Source organism: Capsicum annuum, chromosome 5 (genome assembly GCF_002878395.1).
Source record: "Capsicum annuum cultivar UCD-10X-F1 chromosome 5, UCD10Xv1.1, whole genome shotgun sequence".
Classification (NCBI taxonomy): Eukaryota; Viridiplantae; Streptophyta; class Magnoliopsida; order Solanales; family Solanaceae; genus Capsicum; species Capsicum annuum.
In genome coordinates, this window is record NC_061115.1 from 108734314 (window position 1) to 108754771 (window position 20458).

The following is a 20458-nucleotide window of genomic DNA, read 5'->3' on the forward strand; positions in this document are numbered from 1 at the left end:
ACTTTTTAATCCTAATACTTTAATTTTTTTTACATAAAAGTATTTTTAAAATTTTAAAATAAGATAATGAAAAAAAGTATTTGAATTATAATATAAATTGGTTGAATTTGATTTGGAAAATAAACATACATTTATTATAAAAAGGTATTTTCACTTTACATCTTTTTAATCTTTAAAGAAATTAACGAAATTAACGAAATAAAAATTTTCACTTAAAGAAATTGCCGAAATATAAATTAAATGATGAACTTTATATAAATAAATGAAATAATCGAAATAATTTAATTTTGTTAAATACCCTCTGTTAAATATTTGGCTCAAAACTACCTCTCCCTTTAACGAAATTAAATTATTTCGATTGAATTAAACCCTAACTTTAACTTTTTAACTCTGATACTTTAATTTTTTTACATAAAAGTATTTTTTTAATTTTAAAAATAAGATAATGAAAAAAAGTATTTGAATTATAATATAAAATGGTTGAATTTGATTTGGAAAATAAATATACATTTATTCTAAAAAGGTATTTTCACTTTGCATCTTTTTATTCTTTAAAGAAATTAACGAAATATAAATTTTCACTTAAAGAAATTAATGAAATATAAATTAATGATGAACTTTATATAAATTAACGAAATAGTCGAAATAATTTAATTTCGTTAAGGGAGGGATATTTTTTTAGCCAAATATTTAACAGAGGGGAATTTTTGACCCATTTCAGATAGTTCAAGGGTATTTTTGATTTTTTCCGAATTCCGTCAGATGAAGGGATATTTTTGACTGAAATATTTAACGGAGGGGTATTTTGAGCTATTTTGAATAGTTCAGGGATATTTTTGAGCATTTTCCGTTGTCATTATGGATAACAACTTCATATTTATATCTTTCAACTTCTTTTTTTCTCTTTTTAATTTTACTTTGATTTTTATTTTTAATTTTCTCAATCCTTTCTTTTTTCCTTTTTAACTGTCAACTTCTTTTTTTTCTTTTTTATTTTATATTATTTTGATTTTTTATTTTTTCTTTCCTTTTTTTTTGTTCTTTTCAGTTCTTTTTTTCTTTTTAAATTTTTCTCGACCTTTTTTTTTCTTTATCAATATTTATTTTTTTCTATTCTCTCTCAACTTCTACATTTTATTTGATTTTTAATTTTTAAATATTTTTCTTTTTTTTCGCAATTTTTATTATTTTTGTTCTTTTCTTCGATTTCTTCTATTCAAGTTACGTCTCATGAACAAGAGTTGACACTATCACATTATAAAGGCAAGACTTATGACTTTTGAACAACAAGCTACGTTTCATGGGCAACAGTCGATACTACTATATTGTAGAGGAAAAACTTATGACTTGCAAACAACAAGTTATGTTTCATGGGCAAGAGTTGACACTACCACATTATATTTTGATTTATGAGATGTTTTATAACTCTTACCTTAGAGGCAAGACTTAGTTCAGAGACTTTCAAACAACAAATTATACCCCACGGCCAAAAGTTGACTTTACTACGTTATATTTTCATTTATGAGATGTTCTACAACTATTGTCTTAGAGGCAAAACTTAGCTAAAGGACTTTTAAACTATAAATTATGCACCACGGGTAAGAGTTGACTCTACCATGTTATATTTTTATTTATGAGATATTCTACAAGTATTGTCTTAAAGGCATGACTTAGCTTAAGGACTTTAATTTCAAACTACAAATTATGTCTTAGGGGCAAGAGTTGACTCTACCGCGTTATGTTTTCATTTATGAGATGTTTAATAATTCTTACCTTAGAGGCAAGACTTAGCTCAAGGACTTTCAAACAACAAATCATTCCACATAGGCAAGAGTTGACTCTACCACGTTATGTTTTCATTTATGAGATGTTCTACAACTATTTCCTTAGAGGCAAAACTTAGCTCAAAGACTTTCAAACTACAAATTATACCTCACGGGCAAGAGTTGACTCTACCACATTATGTTTTTATTTATCAGATGTTCTACAACTATTGCCTCGGAGGTAAGACTTAGCTCAAGGACTTTCAAACTATAAATTATGCCCTACGGATAAGAGTTGACTCTACCACGTTATGTTTTTAGTTATGAGATGTTCTACAACTATTGCCTTAGAGGCAATACTTGGCTGAAGGACTTTTAAAACTACAAATTGTGCCTCACGGGTAAGAGTTGACTCTACCACGTTATGTTTTCATTTATGAGATGTTCTACAACTATTGCCTTAGAGGCAAGACTTAGCTCAAGGACTTTAATTCCAAACTATAAACTATGCCTCACGGGTAAGAGTTGATTCTACTACGTTATGTTTTCATTTATGAGATGTTTTATAATTCTTACTTTAGAGGCAAGACTTAGCTCAAGAACTTTCAAACAACAAATTATTTCCCATGGGCAAGAGTTGACTCTACCACGTTATGTTTTCATTTATGAGAGGTTCTACAACTATTGCCTTAGAGGCAAGACTTGGGTCAAGGACTTTCAAATTACAAATTATGCCCCGCGGGTAATAGTTAACTCTACCACGTTATGTTTTCATTTATGAGATGTTCTACCACTATTGCCTTAGAAGCAAGACTTGGTTCAAGGACTTTCAAACTCCAAATTATGCCCCACGGGCAAGAGTTGACTTTACCATGTTATGTTTTCATTTATGTGATATTCTACAACTATTGCCTTAGAGGCAAGACTTAGCTCAAGAACTTTCAAACTACAAATTATGCCCCACGGGTAAGAGTTGACTCTACCACGTTATGTTTTTATGCCCTTAAATTTGCTTTGATGTCAAAAAAGGAATATTCCTTTGCAGATTATCCAATTTTCTATTTATTAGCAAAATAAAATAGAAGTTCAGAAAAAAGAAAAAAACGATCAAACAAAATAAAGAAATAACTAAAAAGATAAAGAAAAAAAAGGTAAGAAAAAATAAAGATTAAGAAAAAAGCGAAGAATTAAAAAATTGAGAAAAATAAAAATGAGAGGAAAAAATAAAAATAAAGTTTGAAAAAAATGAGGAAAAACAAGAAAAATGATAAAACTCCAAAATAAAGGTTGAAACAAATGATTTTTTTTTTTAAAATGAAGAAATAAATAATGTTTGAGAAAAAAGAGAAAAAAATAAAGGTTGAGACAAATTAGTTAAAACATTGAAAATACAATTAAAGAAAAAATAAAAAAAATGAATAATAAAAATAAAAACAGAATTTGAGAGACAAATGAACATTAAAAGTTAAAAAATATTTGAGGTGTAAAGGACAAAATTGTACTTGTACTATACTAAAAAGGAAGAAATAGATAATGCTTGAGAAAAAAAAAAGAGGAAAAAAATAAAGGTTGAGACAAATAAATTAAAACATGAAAATAAATTTTTAAAAAAAGTGAAAATAATAAAAAATAGACTTTGAGAAACAAATGATTATGGAAATTTTAAAAATATTTGAGATACCTCTCTACTTTGTTAGAGGTAGTGGTATGGTCTGCGTACACTCTACCCTCCCCAGACCTCACGATGTGGGAATCTACTGGGTTTGTTGTTGGTGTTAAAATTATTTGAGATGTAGAGGGGTATTTGAGAAAAAACAATAAAAAAAGAAGAGAAATAATAAAAACTAAAAATAAAGGTTAAAGACAAATGAATTTTAAAAAAAAAAGAAAAAAAAAGAAGAAATAGATAATGCTTGGGGAAAAAAGAGAGAAAAAAAAATAAAGATTGAGATAAATGAATTAAAAAATGAAAATAAAATTAAAGAAAAAATAAAAAGAGTGAAAAATAATGAAAAATAGAATTTAAGAAACAAATGAGTACAGAAAGTTTAAAAATATATTTGAGGTGTGGATGGGCAAAATTGTACTTGTACAGTACTTAAAAAGGAAGGAAGACTAGTTTTTAAAAACTTTTCTTATTGGGGTCAAAAATCTAACCTAAATGTGGGTGACTTTAGATTTTTGACCTCAATAAGAAAAATCTTTGAAAAGTTGTCTTCCTTCTTTTTTAAGTACTGTACAAGTACAATTTTGCCCATCTACACCTGAAATATATTTTTAAACTTTTCATACTTATTTGTCTCTTAAATTCTATTTTTTATTATTTTTACTTTTTTATTTTTCTTTAATTTTATTTTCATGTTTTAATTCATTTGTCTCAATCTTTATTTTTTTCTCTCTTTTTTCCCCAAGCATTATCTATTTCTTTATTTTTTTTCCTTTTTTTAAATTCATTCATCTTTAACCTTTATTTTTTGTTTTTATTATATCTCTTTTTTTTTCCTGTCTTTTCTCAAATACCCCTCTACATCTCAAATATTTTTAAACTTTCCATAATCATTTGTCTTTTATGTTCTATTTTTTATTATTTTCACCTTTTTCCTTTAATTTTATTTTCATGTCTTAATTTATTTGTCTCAACCTTTATTTTTTTTCCTCTTTTTTTTTCTCAAGCATTATCTATTTCTTCCTTTTTAGTATAGTACAAGTACAATTTTGTCCTTTACACCTCAAATATTTTTTTACTTTTCATACTCATTTTTCTCTCAAATTCTATTTTTATTTTTATCATTCACTTTTTTTATTTTTTCTTTAATTTTATTTTCATGTTTTAATTCATTTGTATCAACCTTTATTTTATTCTCTTTTTCCCTTTTTCTCAAACATTATCTATTTCTTCATTTTTTTTAATTCATTTGTCTCAACCTTTATTTTTTTTTCTTTTTGGTTTTTATCATTTCTCTTTTTTTCCTTCATTTTTTCAAACTTTATTTTTTTTCCTCTCATTTTTATTTTTCTCATTTTTTTAATTCTTCATTTTTTTCTTAATCTTTATTTTTTTCTCATTTTTTTATTTCTCTATTTTGTTTGATCGTTTTTTTTCTTTTTTCTCAACTTCTATTTTATTTTGCTAATAAATAAAAAATTAAATAATCCGCAAAGGAATCTTCTTTTTTTGACATAAAAGCAAATTTAAGAGCATGAAAACATAACGTGGTAAAGTCAACTCTTATCCGTGGGGCATAATTTGTAGTTTGAAAGTCCTTGAGCAAAGTTTTTTCTCTAAGACAATAGTTGTAGAACATCTCAAAAATGAAAACATAACATGGTAAAGTCAACTCTTGCCCATGGGACATAATTTGTAGTTTGAAAGTCCTTGAACCAAGTCTTGCCTCTAAGGCAATAGTTGTAAAACATCTCATAAATAAAAACATAACGTGGTAGAGTTAACTATTGCCCGTGGGGCATAATTTGTAGTTTGAAATTCCTTGAGCTAAGTCTTACCTCTAAGACAATAGTTGTAGAACCTCTCATAAATGAAAATATAACGTGGTAGAGTCAACTGTTGCCCATGGGGCATAATTTGTTGTTTAAAAGTCCTTGAATTAAGTTTGCCTCTAAGGCAATAGTTGTGGAACATCTCATAAATGAAAATATAACGTGGTAGAGTCAACTCTTGTCCGTGAGACATAATTTCTAGTTTGAAAGTTCTTGAGCTAAGTCTTACCTCCGAGGCAATAGTTGTAGAACATCTCATAAATAAAAATATAACGTGGTAGAGTCAACTCTTGCCCGTGGGGCATAATTTGTAGTTTGAAAGTCCTTGAGCTAAGTCTTGCCTCTAAGGCAATAGTTGTAGAACATCTCATAAATGAAAACATAACATGGTAGAGTCAACTCTTGCCCATGGGGAATAATTTATTGTTTGAAAGTCCTTGAGCTAAGTCTTGCCTCAAAGGTAAGAATTATAAAATATCTCATAAATAAAAACATAACGTGGTAGAGTCAACTCTTGCCCGTGAGGCATAATTTGTAGTTTGAAATTAAAGTCTTTGAGCTAAGTGTTGCTTCTAAGGCAATAGTTGTAGAACATCTCATAAATGAAAATATAACGTGATAGAGTCAACTCTTACCTGTGGGGCATAATTTATAGTTTAAAAGTCCTTCAGCTAAGTCTTGACTCTAAAGTGATAGTTGTAGAACATCTCATAATTGGAAACATAACGTAGTAGAGTCAACTCTTGCCCGTGGGGTATAATTTGTTGTTTGAAAGTCCCTGAGCTAAGTCTTGCTTCTAAGGTAAGAGTTATAAAACATCTCATAAATCAAAATACAATGTGGTAGTGTCAACTCTTGCCCATGAAACATAACTTGTTGTTTGAAAGTCATAAGTTTTGCCTTTACAAAATAGTAGGGTCAACTCTTGTCCATGAAACGTAATTTGTTGTTCGAAAGTCATAAGTCTTACCTTTATAATTTGATGGTGTCAACTTTTGCTCATGTGATATAACTTGAATGGAAGAAATCGAAGAAAAGAACAAAAATAATAAAAATTATATTAAAAAAAATATATTAAAAAAATAAAAATTAAAGAAAATATAGAAGTTGAGAGAGAATAGGAAAAAATAAAGATTGATAAAAATAAAAAAATAAAAATAAAAATAAAGGTCGAGAATTTTTTTTTTTAAAAAATAAAAGTTTTTCTTTTTTACAAAAGTAGACGTTGAGAGGTGTAAAGAGAAAAAGTAAGGATTGAGAAAAACTAAAAAAATTAAAAAAAAAAAAAGAGGAAAGAAAAAATAACAAAATCAAAATAAAATAAAAGAAAAAAAAAAGAAGTTGAGAGGAAAAAGGGAAAAAAGTAATGATTGAGAAAATTAAAAATAAAAAGAGAAAATAAAAAATAAAAATCAAAGTAAAATTAAAAAGAGAAGAAATAATTGAAAGATATAAATATGGAGTTGTTATCCATTATGAGGATCATTTATGTAATTTACTTCATTGATCAGGGATAATTTCGTTCAAAAAAATATTAGTTAATAGGTAAAGGCTATTTTAAAAAAAATAATTTTATTTGGGGCTAAAATTTGAAAGCCACCACAATTTGAGTCTATTTTTGAGATTCACATGTAATTTCCTCATCAATATGGGTGAGGCTCGTTAGGCCGACCCGACTTGACCTGTAATTTGATGGAGTTGGGCTTCAGTTTTTGCAGCCCATTTAAGAACAGGGCTTTTTAGCCCAACTCGAATAAGTTCGTGGCCCGTGGAGCTTGAGTAATGTGGGTTGGGCTAACCCGTAGGCCGGCCCGTATGTCAAATACATGTAACTATTTAGATTGCTTATTAATATTTTTATTTGATTCGAAGGATATCATGTCAAAAGTTATTTAATTTCACTATTAGGAGTATTTTTTGGGATGTTGGAGACTTGATTAACAAGTATTAACACTATGTAATATTATCTGGTAATATTTATGTTTATTAATAATTTAAAATTAAATTATAAAATATTATTTTTTAGAAAAGTGGGCTGGCCCGTGAGGCCCACAATCCACAGAGTAATGGTGTGGGCTTGGTGTATTTTGGCCCATTATTTTGATGGGTCAGCCCAGCCTGACCCCTCAAACTCAAAGTCCATGTGGGCTAGCCTGGCTGGACTGAGCCGATCCATATTGACAACTCTAAAAATAAATAGACTAGCAAACATAAGTTTATAACTAAGTTAAATAGTATTATTATTGAAAGAAATAAATAAAATAGCAAAGTAATATAATATTTTAGTCCTTTTTATTCTCACTAATTTTTTTCTCTTTCTTTCTGTTATATCTCTAACCTTTTTTTCTCTTTCTTTTTTCCTTTTTCATTTTCACTTTTTTTTCTTTTTAGTTTTTTTTTTTTTGATTTTGATGTTTTTACTTTTTCAATTTTATAACTTTTTTGGTCTCTTTTATTTTTAATTTCTATTTTGATTTTTTTTTCTTTTTTCATTTTTCATTTTTTTCCTTTTTATTACTTTTTTACTCTTCTATCTCTAGCTTCTAGTTTTATTTTTTTCCTTTATCTTTTCCTATTTTTATTTTTTGGTATCTTTCTTATCTTTTTTTTTAATTTTCTATATCTAGGTTATATTTTTTTTACTATTATAATTTTTCATTTTTTTCTATTTTTGTTTTTTTATTTGTTTCTTTTCATTTTATTTTTACTTTTCTATAACTAGATTCTACTTCTCTTTCTTTTTTTTTTTGTTTCTCTTTTTTATATATATATATATATATTTTTTTTCTTTCTCGTCTACTTTTTGTTCTATTTTATATTTTTGAAAAATATGGCTACGTCGATCACAAGCCATAGATGATAATAAAAATATCATAATTATCTATTATATTTGTATTTGTTATATTTTTGTATTCATTGATATAATTGTATTTGTATTTTATAGTTCACATTTATATTTGTACATATTTTATAATTCGTACTTGGATTTGTATTTTATAGTTTGCACTATCATTTTTATACAATATATAAGAGAGAACAAAAATTTTGGTAGTACTCACATTAAAATTTATGGTATGAAAGTCTTACATGTGGCATTGTTTTTTCACAATTCTCCTTTTAAGATTTTCCACATGAACCTTTGTAATTGGTTGAATTTCTTTTTGGTTTTATTAAATTATTTTCTTCTTCATCTTAAAATATTTGTCACATTTCACTTTTGAAGATCAAATTATATGAATTTTAATCAATATTTTAAAGAAAAAATATTATTATGTTGGTATAATCATTGCAATTTATGGTATTTGTTTTTCATATAGTTTCGAATATCTAATTTCTAATTTTATTGAATTAATATAACATAGTTTAGCTTTAGAATAAGTCAAATTATCTTTTGAAAAATAATACGATAAAAGTTGAACAACTTTTGAAGCCAATACTTTTTTTACCACTAAAACATAAAGGATCTTGAGATTTTGGTAGCTTTCGTAAGGGCTTTTTTGATATTTTAATTTTTTGGTGAAATAAAATTACTACACATGATAATTAATGGTGTTTTTTAATTACATTTATTTTCGCCCTTATTCTTTTTGTTAAGATCATTGCACTTGGGTTTTTATAATTGATTTCTTCTTGCCACATGTTAGATTACTATTTAATTAAAACTCCTTTCATTTTAAATCAACAATATTCAAGCTAACTTTTCTTACAAAATTAAAGTTTTCAATGATTTCAACTATAGCTTCATAGTTATTTTTTATATTATAGTATAATAAATAATATCTTATATTTATTGTTTCTCATAGTGAACATGAAAAAGTATAAAACAATAATTAAAATAAGATGAATAGGTTATTCTTGTAAGGGGCATGTAAAAAATAAACATAATAAGTAAATAGACCGAATGGAGCAAGCTAATAATTTAGTTTACTTATCATTTGATATCCTTATATATTCTTATTAAATTAATTTATATAAAAACTCTTAATTGAAGTTATAATTATTATAGCTATAATATCATTTGAAAGCATTGACTTTTTTTCCAGATGATTTGATAAGAAGAAAAAAACGCAATTAGAAAAAATTATTGACACTAAAATTATGAGGAAAATTAAAACTCAATAAATATCAAAATAAATTTATTTTTAGCTATAACTAAGAAAACAAATACTTGCAAATTTTATAAAAATATCAATATCTTTTTCTATTTATGATCTTCATCTAAATCTAATTATTAAATATTTTAAAGAGATAAGCATTTAGTACTTCCGAACTATGGTCAGAGTTGCTACGACACACTACAAATCCACATGAGTGCTATTACCCCCTCCCCCGAACTCAATTTTAGCGTATTTTTGTCACTCTTTTGTGCTGACATGACACCTTTATTACATAAAAATGGAGCCCACATCAAAGGTGTCACGTCAGCTAAAAAGGGTGATAAAAATACACTAAAATTGAGTTCAGGGGTAATATGATCCCTGTGAAGTTGCACTGTATCATAGCAACTTTGGCCATAGTTCGAGAGGGTACTAGATGTTTTACTCTATTTTAAATTATGTCATTATATAAAATATTGAATTACTTGAAGTTTTTTGATATATTCTAATTCTCTGTTAATATTTTTAGCTTCATAAATAATATTTTTTATTTAAAATTATCAAATTTTGTGATTAAAAACTCTAATAATTATGAAAACTTATCAATAAGACTTGTTAAGCAGATCTTTAGATATACTGATTATAAAGTAAAAAAATTTATGATATAAATTATTATTTTTATACTTTAAGTTTGGACCCGGGCTTAGCATAGGCCTCATGAAACTACTATATTTTATACAATTCGCACTTGTAGTTAAAGAATTATTTTATATTTGTATTTATAGTTAACTACATATTGTATTTTTTGATTTTGTTTTGTTTCTATTTATATTTCTATTCTATTTTCATCGATATACTTGTACTTTTAAAGAATTATTTTATTTTTTCTCTTTTGATTTTTTTCTTATTCAATTTTTTTCATTTTTTCTCTCTCTTCTATTTCCAATTTATATTTCTCTTTCTTTTTTTCCCTTTTCCTTTTTTTCTTTATTGATTTTTCTTTTTCACCTTTTTTTCTTTCTCATTTTTTTCTTTTTCTACTTTTGTTTTTTTTCTCTTTCTTTTCGCCTTTTTCCTCTTTTATCTCTAGTTTCTATTTTTATTTTTTTATTTTTCTTTTTTTCTTTTTCTTTTCCTATTTTTGTTTTTTTCTTTCTTTCTTATTGTTTTTTTACTCTTCTATATCTTGCTTTTATTTTTTTTCTGTTTTTAATTTTTTTTATCTTTTTATTTTCCTATTTTTATTTTTTTTATTTTAGTTTTTTTTTAATTTCTTTCTTTTCAATTTATTTTTACTTTTCTATATCTTGCTTCTACTTTCCTTTCTTCTTCTTTTTTCTTTTTTCATTTCTCTTATATATATATATATATATATATATATATTCTTTATTTTTTGTTCTATTTTATATTTTTATTTTTTAAAAATATAGATACATCGATCACAAGCTATAAATGATAATGAAAATATCATAATTGTTTTTTTGTATTTGTATTCTTTATATTTTTGTATTCATTGATACATTTATATTTGTATTTTATGGTTCACACTTATATTTGTATGTATTTTATAGTTCATACTTGTATTTGTATTTTATAGTTCGCACCATTATTTATATTTTGTACAATTGACACCTTTATTTAAAAAATTATTTTACATTTGTATTTGTAGTTGACTGCATATTCTATTTGTATTTTTTGATTTTATTTTATTTATATTTATATTTATATTTATATTTATATTTATATTTATATTTATATTTATATTCTATTTTCATCGATACATTTGTACTTTTAAAGAATTAATTTATATTTGCATTTGTAATTTTGGTTATTTATATTTGAATTTGTAATTGACTGCATCATTTTTATTTTTAAACAAGTGAAAAAGATTTGTTATTTTTCTTTCTTTGAACACTTGTATTTATATTGATTAATCCAAATTGTATTTATTGATACAAATTGAACAAATATAAATAATAAATTGTACAAATGCAAAATATAGATTTGTATCAAATGATTCATGTTTATACAACTTGAATCATACGTATACAAATGATACATATTTATATATATAAACACAAATGCTAAATTTGACATACAAATACTAACGATACATTTGTATTAATGATCCATTGCATATGTATTTATATATTTTAGACTTAAGCAAATACAACAAATACATATACTTGTTTGTATACAAATACAAATAATAAATTGTACATATTCACGACTAACTATTAGAATATAAATAGTTAATTTAAAATATATAATTTGATACAAATAAGTATAAAATATAAAAAAATATATAATTATAAACTACAACAACCAAAACAAAAGAACGAGAAGAAAATACATGAAAAAACAACAATAACAAACCCAGTGTATTCCCACATAGTAGGGTCTGGGGATGGTGAAATACATGTAGTTCATACCACTACCTCCGGAGAAGTAGAGAGACTGTTTTCGGTAGACCTCTGGCTTAATACAAAGAATAATAATCAAAGTCGTAATAACGCATGAAACAAGAAGAAATAGCAGAAATAAGACACCCACAAAGTAAAACTCTACACTGATGAACCAAGGCACCCCCTACCCTCTTACTATCATCTCCAACCTTTGAAGATAGATCTAAGACTACCAGCCCAGCTACCCCAAAGCTCTTCTAACTACTGGCTATGACCCCCCACATGCACTAGCCTTTTAACCTAATTCACGTCCTCCACACCTCCCTATCTAGGGTTATGTCCTCGGTAAGCTGTCGCTGTTCCATCTCATATCTAATCACCTCTCTTCAGTATTTCTTCGACCTACCCTTACCCCGCCTGAAACCGTCCAAAGCTAGCCTCTCACACCTACAAACTGGGGTATCTGTGCCCCTTCTCATCACATGTCCGAACCATCTCAACCTAATTTTTCGTATCTTGTTCTCCACCGAAGCCACTCTTACCTTCTCCCGAATAATTTTATTTCTAACCTTATCACTCTTATTAAGCCCGCATATCAAACACAATATCCGCATTTCCGCCACCTTCAACTTTTGAATGTGGGAGTTCTTGACAGGCCAACACTCTACTCCATACAACATGGTTGGATGAACTGCCACTCTATAGAATTTGACTTTAAGCTTCGCTGACACCTTCTTATCACATAACATCCCAGAAGCAATCCTCTACTTTATCTATCCTGCGCCAATATGGTGGGAGACATCTTTGTCAATCTCTCCATTCCCCTGAATCATAGACCCGAGATACTTAAAACTGTCCTTCTCACAAATAACCTGGAATCCAACCTTGCTACCACTTCGTTCTCCTGCCTCAAGTCACTAAACTTACATTCCATATATTTTGTCTTGGCCCTACTCAACCTGAATCCTTTAGACTTAAGGGTTTGTCTCCAAACCTTTAATTTATCACTCCCCCATATTTCATCAATAGAAACTACATCATCCGTAAAAAGCATACACCAAAGCACCTTTCCTTGAATACGCCGCGTCAACACATCCATCACCAATGCAAATAAAAATAGGCTAAGAGTCGATCCTTGATGCAACCCTGTCAAGATAGGTAAATGCTTTGAATCTCCACATGTCGTCCTCACCTAAGTCTTTGCTCCATCATACATGTCTTTAATTAATCTGATGTACGCCACTGGGACTCCACTTACCTCCAAGTATCTCCAAAGAACCTCTCTAAGGGCCTTGCCGTACGCCTTCTCCAGGTCGATGAACACCATATGCAAATCCCTCTTCTTTTTCCTATACTGCTCCACCAGTCTCCACACCAGGTAAATTTTCTTAGTCGTCGAGTGATCGGGCATATATCCAAACTGATTCTCTGAAATAGACAATATCCTCCTCAACCTCCGCTTGACCACTCTCTTCCAAAGCTTTATAGTGTGACTCAACAACTTAATACCCCTATAGTTGTTATAACTCTGGATGTCCCCCTTGTTCTTATATAATGAAATCAAAGTACTCCATCTCCAGGCCTCGGGCATTTTCATCATCTTGAAAATGCTATTAAATAATTCTGTCAACTACCTTAAACCAACCTCGCTAGTAAACTTCCAAAAATCTACTAGTATCTCATCAGGCCCCATCACCCTACCCCTTCGCATCCTACTAATAGACTCTTTGACCTTCTTCATCCTAAAACGTCTATAAAAAATGAAATTACGACACTCCTCTGAGTGCTCCAGCTCTCCTAACACAATGTCTCTGTCCCCCTCCTCATTCAAGAGTTCATGAAAATACGACTGCCATCTTCTCTTAATATGAACGTCCTCCACAAGTACTCTACCATCATCTCCCTTAATGTACTTCACTTGGTATAGGTCACGACCCTTTTGCTCTAACCCCATATACAAGCTCTCAAACACTGCCATCTTAGTAGTCGTCACTGTTAACTAAGCCTCCTTCCTAGCTAACTTGTACTCCTTCCTATTGACCCGTTTCTCCTCTTTATTCTTACTCTTAACCAACTTAGCATACGCCTCCTTCTTAGTCTTCACTTTCTTCTTAACTTCTTCATTCCACCACCAGTCCCCCCGATGCTATCCAACCCGACCCCTCAAGACCCCCAACACCTCTCTAGCATTCTCCTTGATACAACTAGCAGCCCTATCCCACATATCATCCATGTTCCTCTATACTCCCACATCGCTATTACCGCTACTTTTTCCCGTATCTTTGGTGCATTTATCGGCGTCAAGCCACCCCATTTAATTCTGGGTCGACCCTCCCCGCCCCTTTTCTTATTATCCTTCTTTATTACTATGTCCATCACCAGAAGCCTATGTTGGGTCAAAAGATTCTCACTCGGAATGACCTTAAAATCCTTACATAGCGCCATATCCCCCTTTCTAGGTAGAAAAAAGTCAATTCGAGTCTTGGCTATCGCACTTCAATAGGTAATCAGGTGATCTTCCTTCTTCAAAAAGCTCGAGTTCATTACCACCATCCCAAAGACCCTCACAAAATCCAATAGAGTATCTTCCTCTTTGTTCCTCTCCCTAAAACCAAAAACTCCATGCACATCACCATAACCTCCTGGTAATACCCCGATGTGCCCATTGAAATCTCCTGCTACCATAATCTTATCAGAGCTAGGCACACCTCTCACCACCTCATCCAAAGCCTCCTAAAACCTGTTCTTCTCCTCTACGTCCAAGCCAACTTATGGCGCATAAATGCTACACACATTTAGAGTAAACCCCCCAATGACCAACTTAATAGTCATCAATCTATTGCTAACCCTCTTAACCTCCATTACTTGCCCTTTAAGCTCTTCATTTACTCAGATGCCTACTCTATTCCTATGCCTCTCACTACCTGAGTACCATAGCTTGTACCTATCCACATCCCTAGCCTTAGACCCTGCCCACTTGTTCTCCTGAATACACGTAATGTTGATCCTCCTCTTTCTAAGAATCTTCACAATCTCTATGGACTTACCCTGAAGGTTCCCTATGTTCCAAGACCCAACCCTTAACCTATTATCTCTTACATCACGTCTACCTCTACTACCTCTCACTTCATACCCCAAACCTATCCTAACACCAACCCTTGTCCCCACTCCCAAACCAGCCCTTCTCTCTTCTTTACCCCTAAAACATCCTCCAATCCCAACTCCATCAAACATGACCCTATCCAACTATCAACCTCCAAAGCCACTACTAGTAAAAAATACAAAGACAAAACAAAAACAATAGTAGTCAGAAACAGAAGGCTCACGCAAATTAAAAGAAGGCAAGAGACAAGAAATAATAAGAGAAATTAAATATCAAAGGTTAGAAGTCATCGAGTTACGTTTGTAGACCAAGTCCTCTTCTCTTGCGTAGTATGTTAGATTCCAATAAATTGATGCAAAAACTGGTCGCCGGAATATTATTTCTAGAGCTTTGCCGGAATATTGCCGAAATTAAATCTGGTTGGGCAGATCTGGATCCATCAAAATTTTTTGCCTGTGACCGGAGTTGCACTATCTACGTCGCCAGAGTCAAGTCAAAGGGGACTTATCTCACTGGCGAGAGCAGTGAGAAGTGCGAATATAGGGGAGAGGCAAAGGGGAAAAGAGAGAAAACCTAAGAGGAGGAGAGGGAGAGAGAGATAATGTCTACTTACCTGTCATCGGCACTACTGAGCCAGTGACGGCGATGAAGAAGCCCGAGTCACGTCAAACTGCTGTTAGAAAGAAACATTATAGAGGAGAGGTGGAAAAATGAACAAAAAGGAAAAAAATGAAACAATAAAGAAAAAAATACAAAAAAAGGTTCAAAGAAAAAAATGAAACAATAGAAAAAATGAAAAAAACGAAGGAAAAACTGAAAAAGATAAAAAAAAGAAGAGATAGAAAAATAAAATAAAAAAAATTATCATTCAAACCTATTTGAATTTTGAAACTCATTAAAAAAACTGTCGATTTTTAGAAATAGAATCTTCTATTAATCTTTAATTAGTTGGGTGGACGTGATTTAAGAAAGTTGAAATTCTTTAACTTTTTAAACTCAAGTTATTACCTAAAAATAACGTAATTAACTATATTTGTATGTGTATTTGATATTCTGTTGTCCATAAAATACATATACATGTTGCTATTTAGGGTAATTAGCAAAAGATTGTTATGTGTCTTTAATTAACGAGCCTACTTTGTTATTTCTGAACTTTATCTTACTTTATTTTGCCAAAACAAAGTTGTGGCATGGTAACGTTAGGTCAAAAAGGCTGAAACGAAATTAAAATTTCCAAATTTTTTTTAGGAAAACTCCTCTATAATGGTATTTGACTTGAAAAAAATGAAATAAGAAAAAGAAATCAGAAAAATTTAAAAGTAGAGAGACAACACATAGATATAGATAAAAAAAAGAAGGAAAAATGCATTTTAGTCCGGATTTATTGTGTTATTCCAATTTCAGTTCTTGTTATATCCAATTAAGTATTTTTGACCTCCAATTAAGTAATGCTTGTTATTTTGATCCATAAATAACAAATCCCATCAAATTAAACACAATGATGACTATTAGTAAGAACACTTTGAACATTTTAAAAAATATGCATTTTTCTATATACAATTGCTGAAAAAAATATTATTTCTGCATATCCTAATTTTGTACATATTTATTCAGCCACAAAAACCTTGATAATCCTTGTTTGATTATGATGATGAAATTGTATTTTAGAAGTGGATTACACTTCACCCCATATGTAAGTACATTCTGTTAATTAGTCTAAGATTTCATGAGGATAACAAGTTCCAAATTCTATATCGATAAAAGCTAGGATCAAGGGGGTGACTTAGGTTAGGATTTGCATCAGAAAAAGATATAGAAGTGTAGCATAAGTACCAAAAATGAATTACTCATTAGGCATCATAGGCCGGATGAGCTTAGAAGATAATATATAATAAGAATAACATGAAAAGAAAATGAAGCTAACCTATAAGTCCACAACATAACAAAGATAAAATGAAAAAAGTACTAAAATTTATCAAACATAAGTATAACATGTCTTATGTTGTATATAATGATGCAATGCAATATGTAGCCAAATGCAGTGAAACCCAGATTCTTACCATGGACCGCTTAGAGTCTCACCTCTAAGGTGACAATAAAGTAAAGTATAATTGAACCAAAATCTTAACCCAGATCGAATAGTAGAAATATATTGGAATCTTACCTCAGACCAGGTTTAAAGGTTATAATTCTTTCAATATCCAAAATCAATAATAAAAGTTGTACGATCTTCTAAATACTCATATCAGTAATAAAAGTGGGACAATTTTAGTTAAAAATGAAAGAACTAGTATGTTTCCTCAAAGTCCTACCAAATTTCGTGTATATGAGTGTATAGATGTATGCACATCAACAAAAATATCTGTGTGCATATATATATGTATGTATATATTGGTATATGTATACATACAATAGGGTAAATTCACCATTCAAGCCATAATCTGGTTAACCCAGAGTCCAGCATGTCCAAACTCACGACCTTGAACCATTAGCTCCATAACAAAAGAAAATACATAATTAAAGGTGATAAAGGAGAACCTATTGTAAGAACCTATTCTACAATATAATCCTTATAACACCTACACTAAGGATCCCTAATCTAATCTTAATATTATAATAAGCATCATAATCTAAGGCTCAAGTAGTTATTCTACCTAAGGGTCCCGAAATAGGCTATAAGTCAAAAATATGGAAACAAACCTAAGCGTACCCTACAAACCTCCTAACTGATATGCAATTCGTCAAAAATACTACCTAGTCGAGTTAAGTCTAAATGAGGTAAGTTGTAACATACCTCAAGGCCAAAATCTCAACTTGAACCATCAAAGAGTCACTTTTTCTTTCCACAGAGCCTCAGAATATTGTCATGCTATCAAATTCATAACCTACTCGTTAAGACAAGAACATTGATATCCACATTAAAAATTTATAATTCGGACAAAAAATTAGATAAAAAATTACCCCTTAGGAATGGACAACAAAATTGGAAATTAATTCTGCAATTACCTCATTCATAGGCTAAGGAACTCACATGAAATTTAAAAAAAGAATGAGACTCATTCCAAAGCTCAAAACAACCTAAAAAGTCCTCAAAAATTGAATAATGGAATTCAAATTTTTAAGAGAAACTAAAATGGAAATTTAATGCAAAATTAGATGGAAAATTACAAGGGGGAGTAAGAGGAACTTACCCAAGCGATGGAAAATCCATAAGAATCTTTGTGCCACCAGCTCTAGAGATCAAAATTTGAATAAAATAGCTGAAAAATTTGAAGTGTGGAATTTATATTGCAGGGGTCACTTGTTCATATGACCCCTATCATGATCACAAGACTCCACTCCAATTGACTATTATGATTGAGATAGTCTTCCATATGAATATGAAGCACAACTAGTTGGACCCCAATGGGTCTTGCATCGCAAATGCAAATGACCTTTTCACAAATACAATGGTAACTTCTCAGACCATCGCAATCGCGAAGGCCTTATTGCGATTGCAATAACGAAATGTGGTTTGCACTAGCTATTGAAAAACAATAATAAGCCAAGGTTAAAAATAATTTTAAATAGACCCTCGAGATTTGTTTAATCCCATAAATGCAAACTGAATATACAACCATACTGAAAACGACATTGTAGACTCAATGGAATTTAAAAAATGACCAACAAATGTTGACCGAAGACAATGCTTTTCTAGTTTTACTAAAAATAAACCCAAACACTTGAAATGAGTCTAAAAGCTTCGAGATCCTAAACATAGGTCCCCCATCCCAAAATCCAAATTTTGAAGCTAATAAAGTTGTTTGAATTTTCGTTTGAGGTTGTTTAATATAAACTTTGATCGAAGTCAAACTTATTAACTTTAAAATCTCTATAATAAGGAAGTTGATTTAGAACCTAACAGAACTCCCTTGGAACCAAACAACCCATCATAGTGAGTCATAAATACCCAAAGCAACTAAAGGTAGGGTAATACGAGAACACAAAGTACGAAAATAAAAACTAAACTAAGATACGAAAACGAAAGAACAATAACGTAAAGGATAGGAAGAAAAGATAAATAGAAACAAGAAGAGAAAAAAAGGGAAACCAAAGGGTGTATCAAACCAAAAGACCTCCCTTATTGATTACCTATGAGCACCTAGCTCTTACGTAGACCACAAGGAAATCGGATTCCCAAGCAACCAATATTCCTAAACAAAAGATCAACACAAGCTAATCTAAGCTTGTCACTCACTAACAAAGGAGTAATTATTCCTAATTCATACAAAAGAAACTAAGGAAAAAATGTCTAAGGAACCTACTTATAGTATTTGCCTTTGCACAATTAACCTATTACAAAAATAGCCCAAAAGTGGCTATTTTGGAAATAACCCACAAGGTCTCTCTTTATTCCTTGTGCTATGGCTTTTCCTTGGCTCCAAGCTATTTTCCAAATACGACATTGTTTAATTGAGAGCTCAAAGAAGGTCCTCCAAGCACATTCTTGAATCCTTAGGGTGATCATGGCTTGGATGAAACACCTTGTCTTTGAATCCTTAGAGAATTTCATAAGTTAGAGATTTTGGGTAGAGTACGGTTTTAGCATACCTCTCATATGCTAGGGTACGATTAGTACCCACTATTTTGTATAATGATTAGTCTAGGTTGATAACATTCTATCCAAGGTACAATTTGGTGTCTCCCTAGTTGTATGTTAAGGTACCAGTCGTATGTTGCCTAGTTTTATAATGTTTTGAGAATGATCTTGATAATTATGACCAAAGTACGACTCCAAAGGTACTTCTCATACCTTAGGGTATGACTTGGCCCTGTATGGTCATATGTTGGTTAGTATGGGGGTCTTAGGAGAGGTATAGGGTATGAGTTAGGGTACCACTCGTACCATAGAATATAATTCGTATAGGGTGGTCGTACCCCTCTAGGTTCAGATTTTAACTTTTAAGCTGAGGACATTTTAGACATTTACCACCCCTAAAACTTTATGATCCATGACTTATAATATTATTTGTCCCTCTATTCTTCACTTGGACAAGATCAAAACATTCCAAAACACTCTCTAAACTTCTTTAACAAGATTTAAAGATAGGGTTTCAAGAGGTGTTCTTTTAGAGGCTAATTGGGTCAAGTTCTTTTTGTGAATCAAAATAAGTCATGTGACTCTTCCGTTATTGTTATTTATCAAATATCATGTGTTTTTAAACTTGATTATGATTTGTATATGGTGGTTTTGAAACCAAATATTGAGGGTTATGATACATAGTGATGAGTATTGTTTACTCTTGTGTTTATACATATTATGGGTGATGATTTGCATATGTTGGTGCTTGTTGATTGTGGTTTAACAAATGGGTCATGATTAACCCTAACCTTGATGGTTTTCACTTGGGTTTTGGTCATGGTAAAGGTATGTCCTCAAGGTGTTTGAGAAAATATCTAACAGAAATAACTAGTTATATATTAATAGTGTTTTAAACTATGAAAATGGCTTAATGAGTAAGAATGATTGGAAAATGGTATTGTAAAGGCCTTATTGTCCATGTAAGGAGTGAGTTTATAACTTTGGGGTTTTTCTTGGTTGGGGGGGTTAGA